The 14,510-nt window shown below is 48.2% G+C and overlaps 1 long non-coding RNA gene across 1 annotated transcript; it reads right to left on the bottom strand.

Moving 5' to 3' along the window:
• Window positions 1-5,103: 5,103 nt before the first annotated feature.
• LOC142923087 (uncharacterized) lies at window positions 5,104-12,704 on the bottom strand. The gene is made up of 3 exons (XR_012940508.1): window positions 12,475-12,704; window positions 6,123-6,206; window positions 5,104-5,823 (listed from the first exon to the last, which is right to left on the bottom strand). It is a non-coding gene; the product is annotated as an uncharacterized LOC142923087 (long non-coding RNA).
• Window positions 12,705-14,510: the final 1,806 nt, after the last annotated feature.

Below are 14,510 nucleotides of genomic sequence, written 5' to 3'. Positions count from 1 at the left end.
TTCGACTGAAGCCATTCGTCTAGAAGTCCAAGCCATCAAACACAGGAACAACGAACGTACAATCCACGCACACTCTGAAGCCTATTATTTGAAGTGATTTAATTCATTACACAATGATGAAAATTAAAGAACATGTTTAAAATATTGAGCAAAGTTGTAACCACAGACTTTCTCCAACTTTTGCTCAACAAGACCACTTAACCGCGAGAGTAAAATCAGGAATTGAACCACCTCACAACCACTGCGTATCACACCACATCAACAAGTAATCCGATAGGACTACAAAGCACCACCTTAACGTGACGAAGTCTAGAATAAACTTCAACACTCACAAGACGGAATTCAACACAAACACCACCACAAAATGAATAACAGGAATGGACAAATCCTAAAACAAGACGGCCTTATTAATTGATCTAACATGCACATTCCAGGACTTTAACAGAAGTACTCAATACTTTGATTATCCAGCCACTCCAGCAGCCATTTCTCAGTATCAACCTGCATGGGGTCGAAAGAGGAATTGTCGTCAGGGCTCATTACATCCACTACATCCACGCATCTCTCCGGATCCACCTGTATAGGGTCGAAAGATGATTTTGTTCCAGGACTCATTGCAGCACTTTGTATTTCACCTTTTGATTTCACTTCGCTATCATTGCGGATCTTCTCATGCTTGTTTCGGGGTCATGACCGTGAAAACGTCCTCTCCAACGAACAATTCAACGGTTTCTCGCCCGTGTGAGTTTTCTGGTGACGATGTGGTTTATGTGCAAATGCCTTCCCACACACAGCAATTGAACGGCTGCTTACGCGTGTGTGCGTGGCACTGTGGAGAGTTTATCTTTTCCATTGTTGATAATTAAAGGCAAACTCTAAGCAAATTCTAAATAACGTCTAACCGAGACAGAGTAACGTCTCGTAAGTCGAACTACACGCGATTACCAAATTATCCACTAACAAAGAAACTTACCTGTTGATGCACGGCGTATCGATATCCCTGATGAGATCGACACGACCTCTCCCGAAGCAAAGTCGCCAACAAGTCGCCACGCAATCGTGCTCAACACGCTGGGTCTCGCAGGAGAAGGGTAGTCTGCAGGGCGAGGAGTCGAGCGTCTATCCTCAGGAAAATTCCTCTCCAAATGATCTTGATGTGTAATTTTAAGCCCCTTATAACTCCCCTCTAGCATCCAAATTCTTTGTTCTCAACGTGGCCTATCATGGCCTTGGCATTCAATTGTAAATTTTTACATTTACAATCCGCATTCCTAGCAACATAGCTTCGCTAATTTGGCCATTGTCCTTCAACTATAATAAGTATACACATCTCACTGAATAATTCTGTACTTCGTGTTAATTTGCTAATATTCACGCCCGCAATGTTCGGTAAACTTCTGCAGGTTTAGAGGATTTAATAGCGACATACAGTCTGAAGGATCAAAATGATGTCGAGTTCAATTTGGACTAAGAAGTGCAAGTTTATGCTGTGCTGACCGTGTTTTATAAATATATTTAAGGACACTCTTGTTGAGCAGGGTGCTTCGAGAAAACGAGGGTGGTTATGCTTCCAATTTGTCATAAACTTTGAATAATCATCTGCATGGTTTAGCTTGTAAGCATGGTTTATAATAACGTAACGCCAAAAAAACAATCGTCACCTTTTAGTCTGTAACATACGACATTCGGTGTGTGTATACACCAGTCTATGTATTCAATATTTAGCACGTTTAATATGTTGGACGTGTTTTCATAGTAATTACATTCAATATTGAGGGGTTTACCAGCCCCTTGCACCCGTCCAGAGGCCTCGTGGGCCGCTGTGGTGGGGGAAATTGCTCACATCCACCACAGCGTTACCGTCCGGCACCGTCAATGAAGGAAGAGGGTTGTTTTTGCAAAACTTTACTCGTGGCAGGGGAATGACAAACAACAGGGAGTGCCTCCTTCTGAGAAACAAAAAACGAATGAAGGGGGTGTGGGAGCGTGGCGTAAGGTGTAGAAAGCCGTAAGTCACAGGTATTATTAGAATTGAGACAATGACACCAGCACACAATGGTGGGGTCGTTTGGAATGATGTTGCAATGATGAAAGATGGAGTTCTCGACTTGGCATTTCATGAACTTTACATTCCATTGTTATTTTTTGAATTTACAATATGCATATCTAGCAACAGAGCTTCGCTAATCTGGCCATTGAGCTTAAGCCTGAATACGTATGTTCATCTCACCGCATTATTCGCGTTCATTTGCTAATATTCACCCTGCAATGTGCTGCAAACTGCTGCCAATTCAAAGGCGTTACCAGGGACATGCAGTATTCAAATTGTGATTTGGAATTTGAGGTGCAAGTTTATACCGTGCTGACCTTGTTTTATAAATATATTTATGGACACTCGTGTTGATAATTGTTTGTCAGAACAACCAAGGTGATTTGTCCACGAATTTTTTTACAATTGCTGTAATACACTTTTAATGATCATCGAAATGGTATGGTTTGTAAGAGTGTATTTACACTGCTGTGTATGTACACTTGACTTTGACTCGTGTGTGTGTGTACAGGTGTTTGTTGTAAGCAGGAACAGGTTCGCAGATTTGCTGAGCATTTCTGTGAGGTCCTGGGGGAGGGAAAATCCCTCAGCCAGGAAAACATCGTGGCACAAAGTGAGGATGACCCTGCTGAGGCTGCGGTGCCTCAAATATTGGAAGTCACCCCCTGTGAGTGGCTGGCTGAGGTGCCATCTGCTGAGGAAGTATTGAAGGCGATCCGGAGTCTGAGACCAGGAAAGGCAGCGGGCAGAGATGATCTCCCAAGCGAAATGCTGAGGGAGGGTGGCGTTTGTGCACAGACTGCCCTATATGACATCATAACAACAGTCTGGACCACTGGACGGGTTCCGCAGGATTGGAAGGATGCCCTGGTGGTCCCCCTTTTTAAGAAGGGGGACCGCACAGACTGTAACAACTACAGGGGCATCTCACTCCTCAGTGTGCCGGGAAAGGTCCTGGCAAGGATTATTCAGCATCGCCTTGCCAGGCACGCTGAGGAGAGGCTTGCGGAGCCCCAATGCGGTTTCAGGAAAGGGCGGTCCTGCACAGATGCCATATTTTCTGTCCGTCTGCTACAGCAGAGGTGTAGGGAATTCCAACAAGACCTACATCTCTGCTTTATTGACCTGGTCAAGGCCTATGATACCATCAGTAGGCCTGGGCTCTGGGTCGTTCTTCGTGCTTTTGGAGTACCTGACCCTCTGCTCACGATCATTAAGGACCTTCATGATGGTGAGCGGGCCCGGGTAAAACTACGTGGCCGGGAGTCAGAGCCATTCCCTGTACACCTTGGGGTGCGACAGGGATGTCCTCTGGCTCCCACATTATTTAACATCTATTTTGACCACGTAGTTCGTGAAGCCTTCAATAGCTGTACCGGGGGAATCTCCATATGGTACAGATATAATGGGAGGCTAATCGATGCCCGGGTGCGGTCAAGGGATGGCTCCCTATTGCTCAACCACGTTATGTATGCTGATGATGTGGTAATAGCTGCTCAATCAGAGGAGGAATTGGAGACGCTGCTGCTGAGACTGGAGCGTGCCACTAAGAGGTGGGGCCTTACCATCAGCCCCACCAAAACTAAGCACCTGCCTGGGTATTTTGTACCATCGGACACTCCACCCCCACAACTCCCAATCGGTGATGGGGCAGTTGTGGAGAGAGTGGAGAGTTTCCCATACCTGGGCAGTGTGCTTATGACTGGCTCCAGTTTAACAGCAGAGGTCTCACTCCGAATCAGTCGAGCGGCAATATCTTTTCATCGGTTGCGTAACGCTGTGTGGAAGCTACCTGGTCTGTCGCTCCGCACTAAGCTTCAGGTCTTCTCGGCCACGGTCATTCCCTCCCTTCTCTACGCTTGCGAAACGTGGACCCCCCTAATGGAACATCTTCGCCGGTTAGAAACATTTAGGCTGGCCTGCCTACGATCCATCCTGGGTTTAACCAGACTGGATTGTGTGAGGAGCTCACAAATCCTTGAAAGATCTGGGCAGGGTCCCATCGGTGAGCTCCTCCGGCAGGCAAGGCTGCGATGGCTGGGTCATGTAGCCCGCATGCCCAGCCACCGCATGCCGAAACAGCTTTTGTTTGGCCGGATTGAGGGGGCTAAGCGGGCGCGGCACGGGCTAGAGAAGAGATGGAGTGATGTGGTACAGGAGGACGTGGAGCTGAGTGGAGTTGCCGATAACTGGTACCAGCGGTGTCAAGATCGGCCTCTGTGGAGGAGGCTCGTGAAGGATGCTACTGGGCAGTTGGAGGCAGTCGCCCTCCAACAACAACGGAGGGCGGAGGAGCGACGCTCACAACAACGAGCGGAGCGCCGGGTGGCTAAAGCACAGCAGGTTGGCACAGTAGGGGGCACAGGTGGTGCATCAGCCAGTCATCTCAGTCAGTCGACCCGTGGCACCTGGGTCTGCCCAGTGACCTCCTGCCAGCGGGCGTTCGACACTTCACGTGGCCTCACGGTGCACATAGCCTGGCACAAGCGTCGTGGTGACGTCACCGCCACTTAGTGGCGAATGGCGGTTGTTGTTGTTGTAAGCATTGTACAGTTAACGAACCATCAGAAAACTTTAAAAAATCTGATTTGTATTCATCTGCAAAAAAATATTAACGATAATATTGCTGTGCATGCACACTCGCGCGTGTGTACACTGCTGTGTATGTACACTCACGTGTGTATATATGTACTTCTGCGTGTATGTATAACAAACCATAATATAGGAAACACCACAAGACGAGCACTCGTCTGTGTATGTACACGTTTGTGTGCATATGTATGTAGGTACAATCGGTCGTGTTCGCATTGGAACGCAATCCTTGTGTACATACACTGCTGTGTACACTGCTGTGCATGTACACTGCATTGTATCTCTGTATGTATGTACACCCCTGTATATGCACACTCGTAAGTGAATGCCCACCGCTGTATATAAAGTCGTGTTTGGATACACACTCGTGTGCATGTCTACTCGTCCGTGTTTTTTTTTAAGGAAGAATATGGTATCAATAATGTACGATCAGTCATCTTTAAAAACAAATCAGGTCTTAATTCATCTGCAAGAATTTTAATGTTAAAACTCGCATCAAAATCTGTATTAATTAGCTTGGTCAAACAGTTAAGGAACTAGGAAAATTATTTCACTTTCAGGAATTCAACAGTTATAAAATATTCTCAAATCAAACACGTTAACGTCGATTAATCATTTCCAATTGACGTCCTTTTCGATTTAAGATATTCGTCAATAGGACTACAAAGGACTACAAAGCACCACCTTAACGTGACGAAGTCTAGAATAAACTTAAACACTCAAGAGACGGAACTCAACACAAAACACCACTACAAAATGAAAAACAAAAATGGGCCATTCCTAAAACAATACAGCACACATAGGCATAAGTATAATGACCACATTAGCTTAAGAGCGCTGATTAATATGCGGATTGTAAATTTACGAAATCAACAAGTGAATGCAACGTTCATGAAAGGCGACGTCTAGAACCGAAGATTTGCATCCCCAGGGGGGATTATGAGAGATATTTTACAAATGCGCAGGATAATCTGACCCAGTACGTTGCGGCAAAAGGCAAATAAATGGAAGTATGGACTTGAAAAAGACTTGACGCACATAAACAATATTTACTGAACCTGAGGCCAAGCTGAACACGAGGCCAAGTTTCTCAATATCAGTAGTAATTGAATGCAGAATGCATTAGAATGGCGTGCATTTTTGTCATCGTCATGAAGTCCTTCAGTGTTCTTATGTTTAACCTGTGAAAATAATCACAAAACGCTGTTATCCTATTACACTGCTGTGCGTATGGACATGCGTAGTGTAGTGGTAGTTTACTGGTAGTGTAGTGTACTGGTAGGGTAGTGGTAGTGTAGTGGTAGTGTAGTGGTAGTGTAGTGGTAGCTTAGTGGTAGTGTAGTGGTAGTGTAGTGGTAGTGTAGTGGTAGTGTAGTGGTTAGCGCGCTGCTCAATTATCTTTGGTTCTATTCGGTAAAGTCATGTAGGTAAACAATTAAAACAACAAAAATCACGGCCTTCATCAGGTGAAGGGACCAACCTGTCCAGCGGACAGCGTTGGAGTGAAGAAAGCCAAGCGCTGGTCGCCTCCCTTTAAGCTGTGAGGGGGCAAACAGCAAACGCCCTGACAAAGAAAATTAGCATCAAACGCACCACTGACAAAGCTTGGAATTAGCACAAGATGATAATACACCACCCTGGGAGTTTGGAATACCACTACTAGAATAAATATACTGTACCATTGAAATTTAGATTTGAAGCTTTCGTGCCTGCAAGGATCCATACTCATTGGTTCTATTAGGTAAAGTCACGTAGGTAAAAAATAAAACAACAAAAATCACGACCTTGGAAGTTTGGAGAGCCACTATTTGAAATAAATATACTGTACCATTGAAATTAGTTTAATGTTTGGTTCGATTTAGAACATCTTTCCAATGGTTGCTTAATTTGAAACCATCTTCTCGGTTGAAATTGTGTCTGTGTTTGTAGATCTGAATTGCCTCGTGAACAAATCTCTGATGATAACCTGTCGGTTTGCAAAGGACCTTGGTATCGGAGAAAATTATATCGTGATCAACCACAGCGTTGAAACAATTATCAGCTACGGCAGAATTCGTTCTGCCGTGTTTCAAATCTGATTTGTGCTGGCGAATTCGGTCAGAGACATGTTGTTTCGTCTCCCCGATATAGCAATCACCACAAGTGCAGCTCAATTTGTAAACCCCGGAGTACTGTAAATCAGGAATGACATCCTTCACGGATGGGATCAGGTCACGGATTTTGTGTACTGTATTGAACCGGACCAGGATCTTGTGTTTGTTTAGAATTTTGGAGATCTTTTTAGTAACGCCTGCTATATATGGTAGTGTGATGGTTTTGACCGGAGTATCAAGTGGTTGTTTCTGTATGGAGGGAGAAACAGCTTGGCGGATGGTATGGTCAGAGTATCCGTTTCTCTTGAGGGCCATATATACGTGTTTTAATTCACTGGCCAGGAGGTGTTGGTCCGAAATACAATGAGCCCTGTGGTATAACGTTTTGATGAGAGAATTCTTTTGAGTCGGGTGGTGGTGGGAATCAGGTTTCAAGTAGGAATCTGTGTGGGTGGGTTTCCTATAGACAGAATGTCCCAATGAGCAATCAGGTCTCCTCTCAAACAGAACATCCAAGAACGGCAACTTGCCGTCTTTCTCCACTTCCATGGTGAATTTGATGGCGGGACGTCTGGAATTAATGTGGTGTAGGAAGAGGTTCAAAGCTGGGAGGCCATGTGGCCAAATGACGAAAGTGTCGTCTACATATCTCTTCCACAGGGAAGGTCTGAGGGTGGAAGTCTGGATGGCGTCTGATTCAAATTTCTCCATGAAAACATTGGCTATCACTGGTGATAAGGGAGAACCCATGGGGGTACCCATGGGTTCTCCCTTATGTAGACACCGTGATATTTTGGCAGACTTCTTATGACTGTTTACAGGCCAGCTGCCAAGTTGCCTTGGAATGCACAGAGACAGCTACCACTGGGAGGGGTGTCCAATTTCAAATGCGTTGAGATGCGAGATGTGAGTGGCTCATTGCGCTCATTGCACTCTGAGATGCCTTTGACGTCAAGGGAGGCGGCTTTGTCGACCTCAAATCACTGTCGGATATTTTATCGAAATCTTTGGATGGGTTGAAGCAGCCAAAGGGTCGCACACTCATCGCTCACCGCTTACAGTTCAGATCTTGCTTCCCGCCCTGGCTATTACTGCCGCTGCATTAACCACAAAGATACACACCCATTCCGTCACAGCGGATGTTCAGGATCTCCACCGATGTAATTTTAAATGCTTAGGCCACTATGTCCAAGGGGAGAATGACACATAAAAATATCACTAAAAATGAATCAGCTAAATTTACACAGCAACGCCACCCACTACTGTGAAACTACAACAGTCTGTGTGAGACACAGCTGCACCTATCTCAAGGATAGCCTTGCCCCATGAGAATGGCAGCGCCAATACCAAGCACACTCACTGGCCATGTCGTTACTGCTGTTTATATTAAGCTCGAATGAATCCACCACACATTCCACCCACGGATGGGGAGATGGCGATGTCTGCCGTAGCAGGAAGGTGAAACGGTGTCATGTTTGTCTCTTCACTGATCTAAGCCAGTGCAGCCCTCCTCCTCACTTGTCCAGGCCTTTGAAGTGAAGTCAGATGTTGTGGAGGAGTCGAAAGAAGAGGTGGAGGAGATGATGGAGGATGAGGTAGAGACAGAGGAGGAGAAATCGGAGGAAGAGAAGGCAAAGGAGGACGAGATTGTGATGGTGACAATGGAGGAGAACACGGAGGGAGAGGATAAAGACAATACGGAGACGGAAGGCAAGGAGACAACAAAGGATGAACAGATGGTCGTGGTGGAGGAGATGGAGACGACGGACAAAGCGGAAACAATGGTGGTGGTGGAGGCAGAGAAGATGGAGAAGACAGAGGTGGCGCCACCGCAAACACCACCGCAGCAACCACCACCTCTGCCGCTACCACTGCAACTGACACTACCGCCACCACCACCACTGCCACCTCCGCCACCACCGCCACCGCCATCACAGCCACCACCATGGCAAACACCACCGTCACCACGGCTACCACCGCTATCACCTCCACCGCTATCACCTCCACCACCTCCGCCACCACCGCTGCTTCCACCACCACCTCTACCACCTCCCGAGGACAAGGAGGATGAGGAGGATGAGGAGAGAACGGAGAAAACAGAGAAGGGGGAGAAGATGGTGGTGGAGGATGAAGAGGAGGTGGAGGAGGATGAGACAAAGGAGGAGGAGATGGAGGAGTAGGCGTGGTGGCGGTGGTCGTGGATCGGTGCCAACAATGACCGCTATCACCATACGACCCACCCACCCCGTGACACACGCCACACACACACACCGCACGGTTCCCCAGAGAGACTGTGCCACTGGGACCACAGCTGGGGAATGAAGCTGAGCAGAAGATGTCAGGACTACAGGGGAGAATGACTGCTATCAGGACACCTCACATCACACATACACACGGCACTATGCCATAAGCATAGCCGGCCCCACACTGGGCCCCTTCCATGCTGGTTTTCATTAGGGGCAGTCCTCATGGGATGACCTTGCCATGCTTTCCAGGACGTGGAAGGGGCAGCTGACCCAGTGTGAGAGAGCTGGAGGGGTCTGGTGCAGACAATGAACAAAACCTGCACGTGCCAAGTCTCAAGGCCACCCTGTTAAGAATTAGGATCAATATCATTGTTGTTATTGTTGTGACTATAAACTCTGTGAAATCAACCCATGAGGACACAACGTAAAGTTGCATTTCTTGCGAGTGCTGCCTGGGTTGGTTAAATGTGCCTTGGCTCGTGTGTGCGGTATCCCGGCTATGTTTGCGGCGGTACAAGGACAAATAGATAAGAGACGTTTTACGAAATGGTTCTTCTTCAGAGCACATACAAGCAGTGGTGGGAAAACATTCAGGTGATTCGCCTTCTTCCCGACAAATCCGCCCCTCCTCTGCCAAACTGCTACACTGCCCCACCGCTCCACTGCCCCTCTGCTCCACTATCTGCCACAGCAGTTGAAACAAATGATTGAGTATCTTAAATCCACCTGCCTCTGTGCACCAACCAGTGAAAATGGGTGCACAACAATCGAGCGGCAAGTTGCGTTTGGTGGATTAAAGAGAAAGCAAATGCAGGACTGTGCCACTGCTCCACAATCCCAATTGCTTTGGCAAAATATTCAAAGAATGCTGCTGCTCACTAAACAGGTTGCTGCTTATGTCTTTAACGTGGGGGATGTTTAGAGGCGGCCCATGGACCTAGTGGTCAAAGCACTGAATTGGCACCACGGAGTACCTGGGTTTGAATCCAGGCAGCAGCCTGTGATCAAAGCATATTCTCAAGTCTAGCGAGTTAATGGTCTCAGCCCGGTCATCATTCACTGCACAACATAAACTATCACATGGCTGCAATGTGGTTCTCCATGTACTTAGGATAAATTCCAGCTGTAAGAAGAAACAACATTGTTGTGACCAACGTTGCTCTTAAATAAAGAACAGGTGGGAAAGTCCTGCCCTTTACGATGTGGACCAGACAGCACTTGAAGGGTACTCAGAAATAGCTACGTGATATTAGTTTCAGTGTGCCATTCTCTAGCAAAAGGCTTGCATCATCATCACCACCCATCAACATTGCCAGCCATCTAACACACACGCACACTCACCATGATACTTACACACCCACACAACAACAACAACCGCCATTCGCCACTAAGTGGCGGTGACGTCACCACGACGCTTGTGCCAGGCTATGTGCACCCTGAGGCCACGTGAAGTGTCGAACGCCCGCTGGCAGGAGATCACGGGGCAGACCCAGGTGCCACGGGTCGACTGACTGAGATGACTGGCTGATGCACCACCTGTGCCCCCAACTGTGCCAACCTGCTGTGCTTTAGCCACCCGGCGCTCGGCTCGTTGTTGTGAGCGTCGCTCCTCCGCCCTCCGTTGTTGTTGGAGGGCGACTACCTCCAACTGCCCAGTAGCATCCTTCACGAGCCTCCTCCACAGAGGCCGATCTTGACACCGCTGCTACCAGTCATCGGCAAGTCCACTCAGCTCCACGTCCTCCTGTACCACATCACTCCATCTCTTCTCTAGCCCGTGCCGCGCCCCCTTTGCCCCCTCAATCCGGCCGAACAAAAGCTGTTTCGGCATGCGGTGGCTGGGCATGCGGGCTACATGACCCAGCCATCGCAGCCTTGCCCGCCGGAGGAGCTCACCGATGGGACCTTGCCCAGATCTTTCAAGGATTTGTGAGCTCCTCACACAATCCAGTCTGGTTAAACCCAGGATGGATCGTAGGCAGGCCAGCCTAAATGTTTCTAACCGGCAAAGATGTTCCATTAGGGGGGTCCACGTTTCGCAAGCGTAGAGAAGGGAGGGAATGACCGTGGCCGAGAAGACCTGCAGCTTAGTGCGGAGCGACAGACCAGGTAGCTTCCACACAGCGTTACACAACCGATGAAAAGATATTGCCGCTCGACTGATTCGGAGTGAGACCTCTGCTGTTAAACTGGAGCCAGTCATAAGCACACTGCCCAGGTATGGGAAACTCTCCACTCTCTCCACAACTGCCCCATCACCGATCATGAGTTGTGGGGGTGGAGTGTCCGATGGTACAAAATACCCAGGCAGGTGCTTAGTTTTGGTGGGGCTGATGGTAAGGCCCCACCTCTTAGTGGCATGCTCCAGTCTCAGCAGCAGCGTCTCCAACTCCTCCTCTGACTGAGCAGCTATTACCAAATCATCAGCATACATAACGTAGTTGAGCAATAGGGAGCCATCCCTTGACCGCACCCGGGCATCGATCAGCCTCCCATTATATCTGTACCATATGGAGATTCCCCCGGTACAGCTATTGAAGGCTTCACGAACTACGTGGTCAAAATAGATGTTAAATAATGTGGGAGCCAGAGGACATCCCTGTCGCACCCCAAGGTGTACAGGGAATGGCTCTGACTCCCGGCCACGTAGTTTTACCCGGGCCCGCTCACCATTATGAAGGTCCTTAATAATCGTGAGCAGAGGGTCAGGTACTCCAAAAGCACGAAGAACGACCCAGAGCCCAGGCCTACTGATGGTATCATAGGCCTTGACCAGGTCACTCACCATGATACTCACACACCTACACACTCACCATGATACTCACATACCCTCACACTCACCATGATACTCACACACTCACCCTCAAAAACACACCCCTACCATCCTACTCTAACACACGTCATGAAAGTCACACATGCACCATTACTCACAAGCCTACAAACTCACAATGACAACAGCCGTAATTCGCCACTACATGACGGTGATGTCATCACAACAACCCAGGTGCCATGGGATGATTGCTGTGCCAGGCTAGGTGCAGGAGGAGGTCACGGAACAGAGCCAGGTGCCATGGGTTGACTGCTGTGCCAGGCTAGGTGCAAGAGGAGGTCATGGGACAGATACTGATGCTATGGGTTGACTGCTGTGTGACAATCCCACTTGGGTGACAGCCAAGGCCAAAGGTCGGAGTACAGCCAGTAAACTCCTGAACCTGCACCACCTAGAGAGAAGGAGACATGGAGACATGGGGAGAGAGGAGGAAGGGAGACACGGGGAGAGAGAGGATGGAGACACGGGGAGATGGAGGAGGAAGGGAGACACGGGGAGAGAGAGGATGGAGACACAGGGAGAGAGAGGAGGGAGACAGGGGGAGAAAGAGGGAGACACGGGGGGAGTGAAACAAAGGAGGCACCTGTGGGCCAGGTCCCTCCTTTGACTCCCCCCCCCCACCACCGCCACTGCTGATGTGTCCACACCACGCTTGGTTCACACCTTCTTCTGGCTGAGTCGATGTAGAGGAGGCCCAGCCAGCGAGCCGCCACTTCAGAAGCTCGTGAGCCACCGACGGTGACCGTGAGAGGGATTCCAAATCAGCCTCTCGCCACCCACAATCCACAGCACCGCCTCCACTCGCCCCGGCCTCAGCGGAAGTAGCTGCGGGGGAAGGTGAGGGGGCGAGGGGGGTGTGGGGGGTGAGGGGGACATGGGGGGTGGCGCAGGGGGAGTTATGGGGTTGAGGCGTTATGCATAATAAAGGTTTATTTGGGTTAGTCTCCAACACACTGATGTGCCAAAGTAGAAACTAATTGGCACTTTTGTTCACGTGACAAACTTTATTAATTGGCCGTGTCGGGTGGTGACGGGTTTTAAGACATTTATATTTACACGATCTTACCGCATAAAAAAGCGTTTATTATGGGATTGGAGAGTTGGGGGTTTAGAGGGTTACGGGTTTAGTGGTATAAGGGTTTGAGGGTTAGGGGGTGTTTAGGGTTTGGGTTGTAGGGGTATAGGGGTTTAAACGGTGAGGGGATTAGAGGGTTAGGTGTTGAGGGTTTGGGGTTAGTTAGATGTTGAGAGGGTTGGGGTTTAGATGGGTTGGGACTTAGGTTAGGGATTTAGGGTTGTAGAATGTTAAGGTTTCGAGGTTCACAAGGTTAAGGGTTCTGAAGTTTACGCTTTAGAAAGATATGGGTTTAGAGGGTCAGGGTTTTAGAGGGTTTGGTTTTTAAGGGTTTAGAAAGTTAGGGGTTTAGAAAGTTAGGGGCTCAAAGAGTTAGGGGTTTGGGTTCAGAGGGTTAGGGGGTTAGAGGGTGAGGGGTTTAGAGGGTTAGGGTTTTAAAGGTAAAGAGGTTTAGAGCGTTAGCGGTTTAGAGAATTTGTTTTTTAAGGGTTTAGAACGTTAGGGGTTCAAAGGGTTAGGGGGTTGGATTTAGAGGCATAGGGGTTTAGATGGTGAGGAGTTTAGAGGGTGAGGGGTTTAAGGGTTAAGGGGCTTAGAAAGTTAGGGTGTGAAGGGTGAAGGGGATTAGAGGGTTATGGTTTTCAGAGTATAGGGGTTTAGAGGATTAGAGGTTTATAGGGTTAGGGGTATAGAGGCTTAGGTGTTTATAGGGTTAGGGTTTTAGGAATCTATGGGTCTGTGATTAACACGAACCCTATGGGAGACCCAATGATTAACACTGAACCCTATGTGAGCCCCAGTGATTAACACTGAACCCTATGGGAGCCCCAGTGATTAACAATGAACCCTATGGGAGATCCAGTGATTAACACTCAACCCTATGGGAGACCCAGTGATTAATACTGAACCCTATGGGAGACCCAGTGATTAACACTAAACCCTATGGGAGACAAAGTGAGTAACACTGAATCCTATGGGAGGCCCAGTGATTAACACTGAATCCTATGGGAGCCCCAGTGATTAATACTGAACCCTATGGGAGCCCCAGTGATTAACAATGAACCCTATGGGAGATCCAGTGATTAACACTCAACCCTATGGGAGACCCAGTGATTAATACTGAACCCTATGGGAGACCCAGTGATTAACACTAAACCCTATGGGAGACAAAGTGAGTAACACTGAATCCTATGGGAGCCCCAGTGATTAACACTGAATCCTATGGGAGCCCCAGTGATTAATACTGAACCCTATGGGAGACCCAGTGATTAACATTGAACCCTATTGGAGACCCCGTGATTAACACTCAACCCTATGGGAGACCCAGTGAGTAACACTGAATTATTTTAGATACCCAGTGATTAACACACGAACCCTATTGGATTCCCAGTGAGTAACACTGAATCCTATGGGAGCCCCAGTGAGTAACACTGAACTCTATGGGAGACCCATTGATTAACACTCAATCCTATGGGTGACCCAGTGAGCAACACTGAACCCTATGGGAGATCCAGTGATTAACACTTATCCCTATTGGAGCCCCAATGAGTAACACTGAACTCTATGCAACTCTCAGTGATTAACACTGAACTTTATGGGAGACCCAATGATTAACACGAACCCT

The sequence above is a fragment of the Petromyzon marinus genome, unplaced genomic scaffold (assembly GCF_048934315.1).
Source record: "Petromyzon marinus isolate PM22_M1 ecotype Great Lakes invasive population unplaced genomic scaffold, UKy_Petmar_22M1.pri1.0 PM_Scaffold_28, whole genome shotgun sequence".
In the NCBI taxonomy this organism is placed as follows: domain Eukaryota; kingdom Metazoa; phylum Chordata; class Hyperoartia; order Petromyzontiformes; family Petromyzontidae; genus Petromyzon; species Petromyzon marinus.
The sequence above is the reverse complement of the archived record's forward strand: the minus strand, read 5'-3'. Positions and strand labels throughout refer to the sequence as shown.